Below are 17,922 nucleotides of genomic sequence, written 5' to 3'. Positions count from 1 at the left end.
AACCTATTTGTTCCTCAGTATCTTCATCCTTTATTCTGCATGGTTGTGGATCTGTCATCTTCTCAAGCTCCTCTTTCACCAGCATCAACATTATGTCATGAAGATTTCAGTTGTCACACATGGAGTGATTTCTCTGTGTGTTTGACTCCAGCATTTATTGGTGGATTGTTGTAGGAGGAGCTTCACTGAAGGTCTCAATCACTTTATGGGTGTGGCTGGAGATTTTAGAGAGGCTTTGTCAGTTAACAATCATTGATGTAGGGGTGCACCGAAAATTTTCAGCCGAAAATGGCATTATCGGTTTTGGGCTGAAAAAAAAAACGCTAAAAATGAATATCACCCCAATCCATGAGCAAGCGCTTCGGTTTCCCCCTCCTTTCAGAACGTTCCCTGTAGGTTATTTTTAGGTTTCATAAAGTGAACCCTCCCAGAATATTCCCTGTAGGTTATATAATATAACAAAAAAAAACGTTTATAATGGATGGCCTTTACTCCCTACTGAAAAATCCAGCTAAGACCAGCATAAGCTGGTGAGCTGGTTTTAGCTGGTCTCCAGATTGATTTTAGCTGGTTTTGCTGGTGTAGGAAGCTGGTTTTGCTGGTGTAGGAAGCTGGTCTAGCTGTGTTTTGGTCACTTTTTAAGCTGGTCTAGCTGGACTTAGCTGGTCAGGCTGGAAGACCAGCTGGCCCACCAGCATGACCAGCTTTTTCATGCTGGGAGGACCAGCTTAGACCAGCTACTGCCACCTTATACCAGCTAAAACCAGCCACCAGCCTATGCTGGTCTTAGCTGGACTCTTCAGTAGGGATAACTGTGCCTTAACACCACCACGGGTGAGGGCGTCAAAGTAGCCGGAAGTAATTTAGTTTCAAGGAGAGCCGGCGTCGTGCGTCAGCGCGGCGCGTTACGTACGGTGTGAGCGTCGAGGAGAGTTGAAATCAGCTCAACTTCATGGTAATGAGCTATGACACGGTTCAGCGACAACCAATCGGATTACAGAGCTTTAATTCACGCTCTTGCCGATGGCAGTTTGAAAGCACAGTAAGGCACCTTGATAAAGCTACCAAGGAAGCGCAATAAATGCCCGCTTTCAACAAAATATGAACGTTTCTAGAACATTATGGAAACTAGGGGTGTGACGGTTATTATATAACCGTGAGACCGACGGTTATAGTTGAACACCGTCATTAGAACTCTATAACCGACAAAACCGTGTTATTAAAATAAAAATAAAATATCATAAAGAATGTTTAAATACTAATTAAAAACAATTGTCAACAGTCTGTGTTACACGCCTCACCATGTTATCACGTCACGCAATGAAAAATACAGAGTAGGGATGGGCATTCGATTAAAATTTTTTAGTCGATTGTCGGAAGAATTAACGATCGACTATCGATTAATCATTAATATTTTTATAATAAAAAAATAATTATTTAACTTTTATAATTCAAAAATGTTGAATACAAAAATACAGTGTGTTTTCCTCCATGAGACCTTTGTTACAAGATCAACTTGTGGCAAACAGTTAAACTACATTTAGTTAGGCAAACGGAACATATATGCGCTTGAATATGCGGTGCTCTAAAGCAGCGGAACCTGCAGCTGCGAGCCGCATTCTTAAAAAGAGACCTCGTTTGTTCCAAAAAATCATGACCTCTTCATGATTATTTTTTTAAAATCAAAACGGAAGGTCACAGATAACGGAGTATGGTGTCAAATATTGCACCCTGGTGGTAAAATTTTTAATTGCTGTCACACAGTGAAATTCATTTAATTGCTTCAAGACGATAGGCAACGCAACCTGCATTAGATAAAAAAAGAAGTATTCGATTAATCAATAACAAATTAACATAATCGACTAAATTCTTAACGATCAATTATCGATCGTCGATTAATCATGCCCATCCCTAATACAGAGCGGAGCAGACACTGACCACGCGCTGACATACAGGAGAGACCTGGGAACTTTTTGGTTACATTTTAGATTAAACATATTAAACAAAGTCTCACCTTTCAAATCATCTCTTCCTTCTATTTAATTTATAGAATCAAATAAACATGAACGACCATAAGATGTTTTAACCGCGGAAAGGCTCCGCCCCGCTTTTCAAGTTCAAATCCTCCCATGTTAATCTACTAACTCTCCTGAAAGCACATTCACTGCTAGTTGTCTTGCTGTTAATTGTAAATAAACGTAGAGCAAGTAGCTAATCAGTGTTTAGTTTATTCAAATGCTTGTTTCACATCGCAAGCATGAGCACTGAGGAGCGCGTATGAGGAGAGCATTTGCCGCGCGTGGCCATTGTGCTTTTCACCGGCTGCGTTTGCAGCGCATATGGCGCAGTTTAAAAAAAATTTAACGATCTCAATTTCAAATTTCTTTATTTTTAATTCATTTACGAGCAAAACCTCTTCAAGACGCTTTTTAATCCACATTGTTTTCGTTCTGTTCTGGTCCGTGTAATGACAGATATAGACACATAGATATAGACATTAAAAGCCCATGGCAAAAATCTGTTTCTCTGAAGATTAAGATAATGATAGATAGAGGATTCGTTTATGCTGGGCAGAGATTGACAGCGCAGTCTTCTGGCAACAGTGTGTTTTTTAAATATTTAATTGCTTTCTGTTAAATTTCTCAAAGTCATTATGCTTTAAAACACACTTGGCATCACATTCATGATTTTATGGTAAAATTACACTTTCGCGTCAATCCACGAGCATTTAAACAAGCACCCCCCCCCCCCCCAGACGGTTATGTGACGAACCGTCACATTTGACTCACATCATAACCGTCATCACCAATTCTGAAACCGGCACAGCCCTAATGGAAACCAGAATTTGTTAGCTGGGAGAGCCCTCTCACATGCCAATCATATTGTTTGATCTGTCGCGTATACTGGAATTATACTTTACCTCATGTAAACGCAATACTTTGATAAAAATAATGCGATTAAGCTCATAATCGCAGTAAGTATAATCGTATTAAAAGACGTGGAGTACGCCATTTTTAATTGACCTATGGCTAAGCCATGCCCCCTTCACTCACTCAGACAAACAATCAACATTCGATGACGGGTGCTATGGCAGCTGTCATAGTAGGAGACATTTCACAGGAGGCAATTGATGATTTTTGGAGACAGAAAGACTATAAATCATCTGAAAGTCACCAACATTGCCTTAACTATGCTTTGCAGGGTTATATTAATAATTTTATTGTTGAGAAAGTCAATGAAAAGCTTCACCTCAAGGCCAAAATGTACAGGTCACAGTGTAAACACATTAAACTGCATCTCGTTGCCATCATGATCAAATTAAACATCCAAGATAAGCCTTTTTACTATCTTTACCAAGAGTACCTATCCGTTAGTTTGGTGCTACAGCATTTACATGTATCATTCAGCACAACACTGTGATTACAAATAACATTTGTCATCTCGGTTATTTACGTTAATGAAGCTGACATAATGTACAATGCAGCTAGAAGCTAACGTTAACGTTTTCTAATGTTAGGCTAACGTTACGTTAGAGATGTTAAAGATAACGTTCAAATACGTTGTTGACTTAGCTTAGAACAAATGTAGACATCCTTGTTTAATTTATCTACATTTAGTTGGAGTTGTGGTCTACGTTACCACTATAATGTATGACACTTGCAACATGTGAATGGCTCCTACACTAATAGGATTCTGTTTCTCTCTTCCTGTCTCGTTCTCGACCCTGAGGACAATGAGACAAACAGACCGAGTTCCTGCAGCTGTGAAGGTCATCACACCACTGATCTACTGACCATCCTTCAACGAGATGCCCAGCCGATGCCTGACCAGTGACCACCGGCAGAACCAGTTTAATTCGCCTACCCGTTCACATACACTGATAGTATTTATATATATATATAAATATATATGTATCTCTCTCAAGGGTTTTTCCCCTCCTAGGAGTTTTCCCTCTGGACTAGCCAAGAGGGTTTTTCTCCTAGGGGTTTTTCATCCACTGGAGAGTCCGCCACCTTTGGCTTAACTTACTACTCTACTGTATACGTTACATTATTACTACGCTCGCTTTTCTATGCTTTTCCTACATCTATTAATGTAAAGCTGCTTTGAAACAATTAACAATTATGAAAAGCGCTATATAAATAAAATTGAATTGAATAACTTAATTGAGAGCAGACCAGGATCTTGGTTGAGATGAGGCTGGGAAAGGGTTAAAAACACGAGTAAAAAAATACAAAACATCTTAATTCAATTTAAGCTGATAATAGTCAGTTTTACTGCCGTTTTTTGTTGAACGTTTTGACATTCAAAAATTTAAGTGCAATTTGCAAAAGGTGTAAATGAAGAGTTTGGTTCCAAAACACGATAAACGGCATTTAAAAAAAATGAGTTACTGCCAAAATAAGTATTATATCAGGTCAGTATTTAAAAGTAAATTCTTAATTTTACACAAAATACAATATCCGCCGTGTTATTGTCATCTTTTCTCCCTTTTCGCCCAAAACGCAATAAACGCCACTCCTCCTTTTCTGCAGAATGCAATAAATCCGCTCCACAAATTACAGCGCACCATTCCACGCAATGTAAACAAACAATGGCGGCTGAAAAAATGCATTCACCGATTTCATGCCAATTTCTAAAGATCGATCCATAACTCAGAGGATCAATTTTATCATTAATAACTTAAACTTGCCGCGTCATTGAATTCACACATGCGCGCGAGGTGGAAGGACATTAAAACAACGAACATGGCGGTCAGTAACGTTAAGCAAGTGGTTGTTTTGAAAACTCCAGAAATGCTCAAAGCTGCAATCTACATGTAAAATAATCCACTCATAACAAATGAACGAGTTATTTGTGTTGTTTTTATAATAACCACCAGTGAATCCACCGCGGGTCTGGCAGCGAATCTCTCCCCCTCTGTGCTCATGCAGCCGGTCTCACGGGCAGAGGTTTCTTGAGGCGCGCGCAATGGGTCGCCAAATAAAGAGTTCTTCTCGCATATAATGCTAATAGTTGTCAAGTTTTCTGAACTTTAAGCAAGCTAAGACAAAACTCGCATTTATATCAGTGACACGTGCGCTGCTGGAGCGATGTAGTTTGACGCCTAATTTGCTTATTTGCAAATATCTTTGATCAGAAAGACTAGAAAGAGACTCAAATGCTAAGGTCTAATAGAAAGTAAAGAGCGTCAAGACCTTAAAACAGACTTCATCACATCATAGCACCCGTCATATTTATAATATCTAGAGATCCATCTCTCATATACAGGTATTTATCCTGTCTGTAGGTTTGTGCATACATTTATACCTATTCATTTTACATATTGCCTATTTTTAAATGTAATATGCATAAATACAAAATACAATGCATACTATAGCTTCAATAGTCTATAAAATTAATTACTCAAGATTCTGTCTATCAAGACTTTATCTGTTGTTATCATCTAGGCATTTTCACTTTAACATTATTAACTTTAAATTGTCCATATTTTAAAACTGTGGTGAGCAGTTAAAAGCTATAGTGAGTGGCAAATAACGGCACCTTTTTATAATCCAAAAACAATATAAACTGAAAAACATGTATACCATGAAATATACCGTGATATAAAATGACTCATTCCGTGGAATAGATTCTTGGTCATTCCGCCCACCCCTATCTGGCACCATTTCGGGCTTTTTTCAAAAACACTTATCTAAATCTCGAAGATCCGATCGGATTGAATCGAATAATGATAATCGATTCAAGATCTTGAGAATCGGAATCGAAACCCAGCCCTACAAGCAAACAAAAACAAAATAATACTTTGATGGCATTGATAAGCCTGTGGTGGTTTTCTGTGACGGGAAAGAAATGTAAGCCTTTAACATTTAATTTACGCGAGAGGCACTCGGGAGGCGGTTGCTTGTTCTCCCAACAGCATGAAGCTTCTCTCATGCTAACACATTGACCCCAGAGGATCTTATGAAAAACTTTACATAACTTTACTCAAAATCAACGAAAATCAAGCAGGACCAAAACATTTTACAGCTGATCGCTGTGAAAAATGTTAAACAACAACATCACAAGTATAACCGCAGCAATGACTATATGACAAAGTAAGTGTTTTGGCCATTAATGTTTATTTTTTAATCAGCGTATACCACTCTGTTCAACTAAATGAATATAACATGGCAAAGATGAATGCACATTTATATATTGATTCAATAGATTTAAAGCATTTTGAAAAAAAAACTTTGAAAAAATTATTTGTTTTTATAATAAATCTTTAAAAATCAAGTTATGGATTTGAATTTTTTATGTTTTTATAACCTAAAAATGCTATGTGAAAGTTTGTAACAGAAAATAGTGGTTTTCATCTTGTCACTTTCTTGGTACCGAAATTGGTCAAAATGGATTTATTGCGTTTTGGAACCAAACTCTTCAAATATTAATCTGCTATCTTTAACTGTATCTCTAGAGCATCTGAACATGTGAAAAATCTTAATTAGACACCAAAAAAGACAATGTATTGATGTTTCATAAAACTTGTCATTAAGTGTCATCAAATTAAAGTTGTTCTTAGCCATGAAATGTAATGTGACACACTCTGGATTAGGGCTGCACGATTAATCGTATTTTTATCATGATAACGATATGTGCGCCCCACGATTAGTTAAAGACAATCGTCGCGATTAATGTGTAAAGACCCAGCACAAAGCAGTCTAGAATCAAGCAATGGGTTTGCTTGATATGGGCGGAGTCAGAGTATACGGAGTGGATATTTGCAAGCGCGGTCTATATTATGGTGGAATTAAGTTGGCATCACGAGATTTACAGTCATTCATCTTGAACGAACATAATGGCAGAGCAACAAGAAGAAAGTGCAGAAATACGTACGTTAGTTCCCCGAAAAGAATTATATACTCCATTGTTTGGATATTTCGGATTTAAGGAAAGTGATGTTGATTAGGTAAGTTACGAGTCTTGTGCAAACTGTGCTTTTTTTCGACCAAACGTGAAATATCAAGATTTTAAAAAGCTGAAGACACAAGCCGCAACCATAAAAAACCCTGATCATCCACGACATACAAATATATATTAGATCCCTGCATTTCAGCCTTTTTACGCCCCTCTGGTCGGGTTTCGGGCCAATTTTAACGTCACAGTTGATAAGCGGGCCAGGCCTCGGGCTTTTTAGGCTTCTTCATCTTTTTATATTATTCAATTTAATTAAAAGAAACGTTGAGCCAACGTTTTAACCTATCGCAAGATTCTGCTACGCACACACATACATTCACAATGCCCCTGTTGCAAAGGTGGTAGCGTCTCCGCCCGCAGCACCGGGGGGAAATATAAATCAAGGACTGGATTAAAACCTTAAAATACTGCGCATAATCTATGCACACAGCATCCAATACATAATCTATAAAAGACTTCTTCCTGTAGTCATGTAAGAATGCGGTGTAATTAATTTTTTCTTGTTTGAGATTGGACATCTTTCTTAGTTTAGCCTAACTGTTGGATACACGAATAGCAATGTTGTCTTAAAGCATTAAATTTTAATTGATTTATAGCGAATGTGTAAGGTAAGGCAACCTGCATGTTTATTTCGTTTCATGTTTATTTTGTTTCGTTTTGTATAGCCCTTTTCATTATTTTTCTGCACTCCGTCGCGACTGCGAGCAGCAGAGCAGCCTGCCTCCGCTTTTTAAAAATAGTGTGTGTTGATAATAAACATTTAAACAAACATTGTTATATGCTGAAAATATGTATTTTATATAAATGTTATTTTAGTCAAGTAAAGTCTTAATTTGAGAGGCTCAATTGATCAAACATGTCGTTAACTTGCAGTCGGCCGCTACTTGGTCATCATCAAAAACCTTAATTTAACAAACATAAATGCTCTAAAATGTAGGAAATGAAATATATTAAATTATTTTGACAGTTACAACAAAACTGAACTGCTTTAATTGCTGTAAAAGTATCAGCTTTGTATAATGAGTTATTTTTGCTATTTCTGCTGATTTCTTTTGCAAAATCTATGCAGAATTTGCGGAATGATTCTAAATGTTTTAAAAAGAGAAGGGGAGCTGTAATTACAAAACACTAAAATATTTTATAATATATAAAATATATATAGCCTAATATTATATACATGGCTATTATGGGTAATAAAAGTACTGAAGTGAATAAAAGTTTATTCAGAGAATGATCGTGATTTCTAATCGTGATCAAAAGTTTGAGCAAAACAATCGTGATCATCATTTTTCCAGAAATCGTGCAGCCCTACTCTGGATGTCAAAACCTGTTCTTACATCTGTGTGAACACGAGAGGAACAGACATACAGTCAACGAAAGCCACCAAGTCATATAAAAATTCAGAAAAGGTATTCTAGCAGGATCTATTGAATCATGATTTGTTTCGTGTGCTTTAAACTTTAACTTATCAAAATAGTTTTACATTTTACCAGAGATTTAAAGTAATGAAGTACTTTTACTAACTACTCAAGTAACTGTACTATATCAAAGTGTATGAATATGTAGTGGATTTAAAAGTATAATGTTATAATGTAAGTACATGCTTGAAATGTCCTTTTAAAAGCAACAGTACTTAGTATTTTACACCTGCATTTAACAAGCCTCATCCTATTTAAATCACAAACATTTGTGTAGCCCCTATTCTACAAACTTACCTGAAACAGTCCGAAGTAATAACGAGTCACCTCCTCGCGGTAAAAATGCGTGCAGTACTTCTGATTGCAGGCAAGATTCTAGTTTTAAAACCCTCAAAGAAACGCGAAAATCACGTCTTTTCTCCTCATAAATTTCCCTCGTCTCGTCTCTTCTTCTTCTCTTTTAACGGCGGTTGGCATCCAGTTTAAAGGCGCATTACCGCCCCCTCTGCTCCGGAGCGTGGATCTGATCATAGATCTACTCTCTCTCCCTTATCATGGATTCCTTCTCGATTATATAAATTTTTATAAATAAAACCACATTAACCAAATACACACATACACTAATATTCGAATAATTTCCCACCAATACAACTAAATACATTTTATATCTCACTTTTGTCCTGGTTTTTCAAAGCAAAATTTGACTGGATCACCCTGATCCAGATACACACTTTTTCAGATGATCAAATCTGGATTACTAGTGCTTTAAATGGGTTCACATGTCAATGTTGACTATATGCTATGTTAAAAACAGCAGGTAGTTTGGTCAGCATGGGGTCACCAAGTGTTTTTACTTGAAGAGACAATAAAACAACACAATTTTCCCTTTCAATTCAACATTTATTATGTTCTTCTGCATCACACAAAAAATGGAGATTATACACAAACACATGCATTATACGTCATAAAGAGGCTAAAAGTCTTGTGGTTTAGATAGGTAGAGATGCCGGTTGTTAAAACTACATTTGACTGTTTGGTCTCTGATGATTGTGATCAATATACTCAAAATGAAATGTACTTCTTTGCTATTGACTGCTGAATAGGGGATTATATGAACATTTTTATTTTATATATTTTTTAAAGATTTCAATTTAAATTCTCAATATAACTTTAAAATCAGTACCAAAAGTAGTTAAAAATTACGATGTACTACAGCCAAGGTCCTCTTCTAGTATATGAAGTAAAGTAAAGAGAAGTATTAAAGTTATTAATCTACGAGATTGTTAATCCGGCTTCCCTCTGTCACGGCACGCATTTCAAATTTCAAATGTACACGACTCAAGCGAAAAATGGAAATGGCACAAATCTGTCACATAGCATGCAAAGAGCCAATGATTTGCTTTACGGCAGTGATTTCAATGTGTCGTAAAGCTTCTTGAGGCGCGATATTTGAATTCAAATTTATAAAGTCTTTTACGGTCGCTGATGAGAACTGGGATCAAGATCGCTGGATAAAGAACTGAATTTGGATCTGTTCCTCAAAATCGCTTGAATTTTAAAGATGTGAATTGCAGCAAATGAATAAAAGTCACATCTTTTGTAAATGTATGTTATGTTTTGGTGTAATTATTGTTTCATAGGAGAAAACACGTTTTTGTGTGTCATGGCGAAGAAACTAAATATTACAAAATAGTTAAATGATTCAAGTGTAATTTTAAAGTTTTGAGGTGTTACAGTTTTAGTTTGGTCTTTTTTAATATTGTGGAATTCTCTGAACATTTCATTGGGTAAATGGATAAACTGTCTTAAAGGTATTGCGAAGGATTTTCTTTTTCCGGGTGGATCATCAAGACCTTTAAATAAATAAGTCAGAAAAAAATGGCTGGGAGAGTAATTTTAAACAGTTAATTAAAGTAAAGCGAACTATCCTACTTATCCTGTTTTTACAGGCAGACAGCCACAACACATGCGGCCAGTATGAATGTGCAACTGGCACATCCGTGAAAGCAAAGCAATGAATGTGTGCTTCATTCACATTTAAACTCGATGGCGCATACATGAAAGCAAAGCACAATAGACACGGGCTTCACCCGCAGTTCAAGCGCGCCATTAATGAGGTAAATTTGTGCAATAATTAAACAAACAAATCCAGCATTTTGCAAACAAACTTAATCTGCTTTGCGCAACAACCAGAAAGCGCTTTGCAAAAAGAGAGAAAATGCAGAATCAAATGAATGTACTGAGATTCTCTTAGTTTGTTTTTCTCACAAATGTGACCAAATGATTGGCATCTGGCATTTTAAACTAGTCTCTCTGAAAACCCATGAATTTGTTTGTTCAATTATGCAGGGCTCGAGACCAGCTATTTTCAATGGTTGCACTGGTGCACTTACATTTTTTTCTTAGGTGCACCAGAACAAAAGTAAGGTTCACCCAAATTTTTGACCACACCGTATTTAACACCGCAGTTTACTAGCAGCTAACCCTTTTAATCCGCACGAGGACACTGGCACCCTAAAGAGCTCTTTATTTACATTCATTCAAAGTTAATGTTAGTTTAAATGTACTTACCTTAAAAAACTATACAGCATTAAAAAGTGTTAAGACTTAAGATTCAGTTTTTGACCTTTATTTTATTCAGAAAATCCTATAGTGACAGTTGTTATGTTTATTGTTTTAAAATAAACACGAGCTTCGGCATTAACTCAGCTTTTTATTAGACAACCCCAACGTCACTTCTAACACACTTGACTACAGCCTACTTCCTCAGTTGGTGTTCCCCCTCTTACCGTCCGGTCGGGAAACATACAAACGGGAACTACTAACATGTTATCAGACATAACATCACATGTTCTCCCTATTAAAAGTAAATAACTTTTCTTTGCAATAACAAAATAACTGCATTATAGCTGCATTCTTACAACAACATACCACTTTTACAATTTTTTTTTTCATTTAACAAGTTTCAATAAGCCTTTCAGGAGGCCTTACATTACGTTTTGGCCTGCAATCAGTCCCAGGAGACACAGTGATCTCTTTTGTTAGATCAGAGCCTGTATTGTCCAAAGAACTGTTTAGAACTTGTTCACCAGTAGCTATATCAGACCTCCCAAAGTCATTTGGTTGTAAATCTGTTTCTTCAATAGTCACTTGTGGTCTTAAGTCTACTCTGTTCCTCCTGAGTGTTGTGCCACACTCTGTTTGAATCTCATAGGAGCGTGGAACTATTTCTCTTTCCACATGACCTTGTTGTGTCCAGGTGCCTGTTGCATGATTTAGGATGCGGACTTTATCTCCAGGTTTAAGTTTTTGCAAAGCTTTTGTTTTCTTGTTGTAATGTACCTTTTGCTTGTTTTTATGGATATGTTTTGTGACTTTAATCTTGTCTGTACCTGCAGGTGTTAATAGGTCCTGATGAATTGGCAAATTGGTGCGTATCCGTCGACCCATCAACATCTGAGCTGGGGATAAGCCATTTTGTAGCGGAGCACTCCTGTAAATCATTAAACTCTTGTGAAAGTCTGTTTTTCCGTCTCGACTTTTTTCATTAGAGCCTTCACTATTTTTACAGAACTTTCTGCTAGTCCATTGGACCTAGGGTAGTTTGGGCTCGATGTGGTGTGTTGAAAGCCCCACTCTTCAGCAAAAGTCATAAACTCCCTACTGGAGAACTGAGGGCCATTGTCAGAAAACACCTCGCAGGGGACACCGTGTCTTGCAAACACTGTTTTAAGGAAACCAATTATGGCTTGACTGGATGTCATCTGCAGCGTTGCTACTTCTGGATAATTGGAGAAATAATCATTAACTACAACATGGCTCTTACCATTGCAGTCAAACAAGTCTACACCAACCTTTTGGTATGGGCGATCCGGCACTGGATGAGGCATGAGTGGCTCTGCTTGTTGTTTAGACCTGTATGTGAGACATATTTTACATGAAGCTGTAGCCTGACTGATGTCATGGTTCATCCTTGGCCAATACATTACCTCCTGTGCTCTGCGTTTACATTTCTCCTCACCAAGGTGTCCCTCATGTATTTTCTGTAACATTTGTTTGCGCATTGATGTGGGAATGACAAATTTGTTTCCTTTGAAAATGATTTCATTCACTACTGTAAGCTCAGCCCTGAATGCCCAGTAGTCTTGAATTTGCATTGGACAGTCACTTTTATTTTCTGGCCAGCCCTTAAGTATGATCTCCCTAAGTTGTGTCAGTGTTCCATCAAGCTCAGTTGCTTTTCTTATTTGATCTGTTCTCTCTTGAGACACTGGCAGTGATGTCATGATCATATCAACATACGCTTGTACGTCTGTACTATTCTCATTGTTAGAACTTTCATGCTTATCAACAGCTCGGGAGAGAGTATCCGCTGCGAACATGAATTTTCCTGGTGTGTAGATCATTTTGACATCATATTTTTGAAGTCTGATGAGCATTCTTTGGATTCTCATGGGGCAGTCGTTTAAGGGCTTAAGCATTATAGACACAAGAGGCTTATGATCTGTTTCACTTAAAACGACTGACCATACACGTACTGATGAAATCTTTCACAGGCATATGTGCTAGCCAAAAGTTCTTTCTCTATTTGCGCATAGTTAGACTCTGCACTTGTCAAGGCTCGCGATGCATAGGCTACTGGCTGCCATCTCTCATCATGTTGCTGCAACAACACAGCACCGAGGCCATATTGGGAGGCATCTGCTGAGATCCTAATGTTCTTGTGTGGGTCATAATATCGGAGTACTGGCTCCTCTGTTATGATGCGCTTCAGATCTTGAAAACATGCCTCCTGCTCGTGAGACCACACCCACTCAGTCTTTTGCTCCAGGAGACATCGAAGATGCGCTGAACGTGTGGACAGTTGTGGAATAAATTTTGCCAAATATGTGACCATTCCAAGGAATCTTCTCAATTCCTCTTTATTTTGTGGCTGTTCCATGTTAACAATTGCTGAGGTCTTTCTTGGGTCTGGCCTGACGCCATCCTCAGACAGAACATCTCCAACAAAAGTTAAGCTCTTGACTGCAAACTCACATTTCTCTTTGTTCAGTTTCAGAGTGGACTGTCTTATCAAATCCAGGACCTGCCTCAACCGTGCATCATGTTCCTGACGGCTGGAACCCCACACAATTATATCATCCATCATAGTCTCCACACCTGTTAAGTGCTCAAAAATCATGTGAATTGTCTTGTGGTAAACTTCTGGCGCTGACAAAATGCCATACGGTAGACGGAGAAACCGATATCTGCCTTCTGGTGTATTAAAGGTGCATAATTTCGAGCTTGCCTCCTCAAGCTTCATTTGCCAAAAACCAGATGATGCATCTAGCTTACTGAACCACTTAGCTCCAGCAAACTGAGACATAATCTCCTCTCTGGTGGGCAGTTTATAATGTTCACGTTTTATGGCCCTGTTGAGATCTCTCGGGTCAAGACAAATCCTCAAAGCTCCATTTTTCTTCATAACAACGACTAGTGAACTCACCCAGTCTGTTGGTTCATCAATTTTCTTTATAACATTGAGCTTCTCCATGCGAGCCAACTCCTCTTTAAGTTTGCCTCGCAGTGCAAATTGAACTTTTCTGCATGCATGCACCACAGGTGTCACTGTCTTATCAACACTTATTCTGTGCTCACCAGGCAGGCATCCGCGTCCTTCAAACACATCCTTGTACTCCTCCAAAAATGAGTTTTCGTCTGTTTCAGACTGTGACGTCACTACAAACACTCTCCTTACCAAGTCAAGTTTTTCACATATACTCAGTCCTATGATTGGCTGTACACTTTTCTCCACTTTCAGCATTTGTGTCTTTAATACCTGTCCTTTGTGTTTCAGGGTCACCAGGCATAATCCCTTCACTGGAACATTCTCACCAGTGTATCCTGTTACTTTCAATTTTGCTGAGTGAATTTTGCTTTGATTTTGAGGGTTTTGTAGTCATCCAGAGACAAAAGGTTAACTTGAGCTCCAGTGTCTTTTTTAAATGTAATTATTGTTTCATTCACAGTCAATGGTACAAGCTGTTGTGTTGGCAAGTAAATACTAGAAGAGTATTACTGCCCTGGTCAGGATGAGGCGAGAATGTTTACTTGTATGGAGAGGTTGGCACGTTTAAGTAAAGCTCCAACTCAAGTACCTTTTGAGTGTTGTCAGTTGCTGTTTCATTCATCGAGTTTGCATCAGGAGACATAACATGGTGTCAGAAGTGTGTTAGAAACAGACAGACACAATTCGGTCTAACTTTAAGACGATTTGAAAAGAAACAGCGTGCGAACTAGCCTACCGGAAGATGGAAGTGAGGAATATGGAGCGGTTACAAATTCCCCCACCACAAAAATTTGACGTTTCGAAGCCAGAGGAATGGCCCAGGTGGAGAAAAAGGTTTGAAAGATATCGGATAGCATCACGGCTAGACGCACAGCCGGGTGAAAATCAGGTAAACACCTTACTATACACTATGGGAGAGGATGTCGAGGACGTTATAACGTCTCTCGCTCTAACAGAAGAAGAGCAGACAGACTATGCAGTTGTAATAAACCGACTCGAAAACCATTTCGTAGTGAGAAGAAATGTGATTTTTGAACGTGCAAAGTTCAACCAAAGACACCAAGAAAACGGAGAGACAACAGACAATTTTATCACTGCGCTTTATTGTTTAGCAGAACACTGTAACTACGGAGCCTTACATGACGAGATGATACGCGACAGACTTGTTGTGGGTTTACGAGATAAAAAGTTAGCAGAACAACTTCAAATGGATGCTGAGCTAACACTAGAAAAGGCAGTCACTCGTGCACGACAGAGCGAGCAAGTAAAGAAACAGCAGGAGCTCATGAAAACTAACTTCAAAGCTGAAGCTGGCACAAATGTAGACAGTGTTCGTTTCTATCAGAAAACATACAGAAAAATCCAAGACAGACCGCGTACACAGGCTAAAACTTTTACTCCAAAACAACAGCTAGCAATAGAGAAAGACAACGCATGCAACAGATGCGGGAGAGCACCTGCTCATAGAAAACAACAATGTCCAGCGAGAGAGGAAAATTGCAACAGTTGTCACAAGAGGGGGCACTTTGCAAGGGTATGCAGGAACAGAGTAGTAGGAGAAATAGAAATCAAACCGGATGAATCAACTGATGATGAGGATACAGCATATTTGGGGTTAGTTAACTCGGAGAACTCAGAAAATGAATGGATTACAGAAGTAAAAATTAATGATCATAGCACACAGCTAAAAATAGACACAGGAGCAGATGTTACGGTCATTCCGGAAACAGAGTACACCGCATGTAAAGACTTCCCATCATTACAGTTGACAGACAAAGTCTTATACGGAGCAGGAATGAATCGTCTCTCAGTTAAAGGGAAATTCACTGCCACACTGACAAGCAGTCGCCAAAAAAACAGCCTGCAAGATGTGTATGTTGTATCAGGGTTGAAGTCAGGATTATTAGGCCGCACTGCAAGCATAGCACTGGGACTTGTTGCTAGAATTGATGCCACTTTCTGCCCAGAGACGGTGACTGAGCAGTTCCCACAGTTGTTCAGCGGTCTGGGAAAGATAAATGGGGAAAACAAAATTAAACTCAAACCAGGTGCAAAACCCTACTCCCTTTCAACCCCAAGACGCATACCACTGCCACTCATGTCTAAGGTCAAACAGGAGTTGAAACGCATGGAAGATCTAGGTGTTATTTCTAAAGTCGAACAACCTACTGACTGGTGTGCTGGCATGGTTCCGGTTCCAAAGCCAAACAGTGAGGTCCGCATTTGTGTAGACTTGACGAAGCTGAACCAGTCAGTGCAGAGAGAAAAACACATGCTGCCTTCAGTAGAACACACCTTAGGGCAGCTAGAGGGAGCCAAAGTTTTTTCAAAGATGGATACTAATTCCGGATTTTGGCAAATCCCCCTCGCTGAAGACTCCAGACTACTAACCACGTTCATTACACCATTCGGGCGGTACTGTTTTAACCGCCTGTGTTTTGGCATTTCATCGGCACCAGAGCACTTCCAGCGAAGGATGTCCCGTATACTGGAAGGCTTGGAGGGTGTAGTATGTCAGATGGATGATGTTCTGGTGTACGCAGAGACAAAGGCACGTCATGATGAGCGTCTTTGGAAAGTGTTGAAAAGACTAGAGGAGAACGGAGTCACATTAAAAACAGAAAAATGTGAATTCTCAAAAAACTCAGTGAAATTTCTAGGTCAAATCATTGATGCCGAGGGAGTGCGGGCAGACCCGAATAAAGTGAAAGCTGTCACCGCTATGCAAGAACCAAGTGATATCAGCGGTGTGAGACGTTTCCTAGGCATGGTGAATCACCTCGGGAAATACATACCTCAGTTGGCAGCGAAGACACAGCCGCTGCGAGATCTTCTGCGTGTAAGAAACATGTGGACGTGGGGACACGCCCAGCAGCAGGCATTTGACCACATCAAGAATGAGCTGAGCACCACACCCGTTATGGCATTGTACAGTACTCAAGCACATACAGTTGTGTCGGCCGATTCGTCTTCATATGCACTGGGAGCTGTCCTACTACAACAGCAAGGGGACCACACTCTGAAGCCAGTGGCATATGCTTCACGTGCCCTTAGTGACACAGAAAGAAGATATGCCCAGATCGAGAAGGAGGCCCTAGCTACTACATGGGCATGCGAACGCTTCTCCGACTTTCTAGTGGGCATAGACTTCCATATTGAAACTGATCACAAACCACTTGTACCGCTGTTAGGTTCAAAAGACTTGGACGAACTACCTCCACGAATCCAAAGACTACGAATGAGGTTAATGCGATACAGATATACAATCTCTCACGTACCTGGGAAAAACATGGCCACGGCAGATGTCCTATCGAGAGCACCTCAGAAAGAAATGACCGACACTTACCTAGAAACAGATCTCAACTTGTATGTGAACATGGTTATGAACAGCTTGCCTGCCACAGAGAAGAGGCTGCAGGAAATAAAAGAGCACCAAGACAGAGACGAGATACTGAGAGAGGTAAAGTGGTACTGCCATGAAGGCTGGCCAGACAAGTTTATGTTGGATGGGAGATGTCACCAGTATGCCCCGTTTGCTGGAGAGCTAACGGTAGAAAAAGGTCTGCTACTCAGAAACAAAAGACTGGTTATACCCAAAACACTACAGCCTGAGATACTGGAGAAACTGCACGTGGGCCATCTCGGCATTGTTAAATGTCGCGAGAGAGCCAGACAATCAGTATGGTGGCCAGGACTCAGCACTCAGCTCAAGAACCTGGTTGAATCATGTGACACCTGTGCCAGAGAAAGAGTTCACCATAAAGAACCACTGATTCCCTCAGATTTCCCAGAGAGACCATGGGACGTCATAGGAACAGATTTATTTGAGTTGAATAACCACCAGTATCTTTTAGTGGTTGATTATTTTTCCCGCTACGTGGAAGTAGCTAAACTGTCTAGTACAACATCATCAGCCATTATTGACCATCTGAAATCGTTCTTTGCTCGACATGGGATTCCTTCTATAGTAAGAAGTGACAATGGGCCCCAGTT

The 17,922-nt window shown here is 39.3% G+C and overlaps 3 protein-coding genes across 4 annotated transcripts in view; 2 read left to right on the top strand and 1 right to left on the bottom strand.

The window, feature by feature from the left end:
• LOC129422329 (uncharacterized) overlaps window positions 1-8,825 on the bottom strand; it is a 97,155-nt gene extending 88,330 nt beyond the window's left edge. Inside the window, exons 1-2 of one of the 2 annotated variants that reach the window (XR_012358904.1) lie at window positions 8,676-8,825; window positions 81-215 (exon numbers count right to left, since the gene is read on the bottom strand). The gene's annotated coding sequence lies outside the window, so the exon portion shown is untranslated. Of the gene's footprint in view, window positions 1-80; window positions 216-8,675 lie in introns of those variants that run through there. The other variant, XM_073856598.1, reaches the window with a different exon arrangement.
• LOC129422851 (uncharacterized) overlaps window positions 1-17,922 on the top strand; it is a 469,570-nt gene that overhangs the window by 186,354 nt on the left and 265,294 nt on the right. The window lies entirely within an intron of this gene.
• LOC129422214 (uncharacterized) overlaps window positions 1-17,922 on the top strand; it is a 240,539-nt gene that overhangs the window by 35,500 nt on the left and 187,117 nt on the right. The window lies entirely within an intron of this gene.

Source organism: Misgurnus anguillicaudatus, chromosome 19 (genome assembly GCF_027580225.2).
Source record: "Misgurnus anguillicaudatus chromosome 19, ASM2758022v2, whole genome shotgun sequence".
In the NCBI taxonomy this organism is placed as follows: Eukaryota; Metazoa; Chordata; class Actinopteri; order Cypriniformes; family Cobitidae; genus Misgurnus; species Misgurnus anguillicaudatus.
Note: the sequence above shows the minus strand (reverse complement) of the source record. Positions and strands in the feature narration are given on the sequence as shown.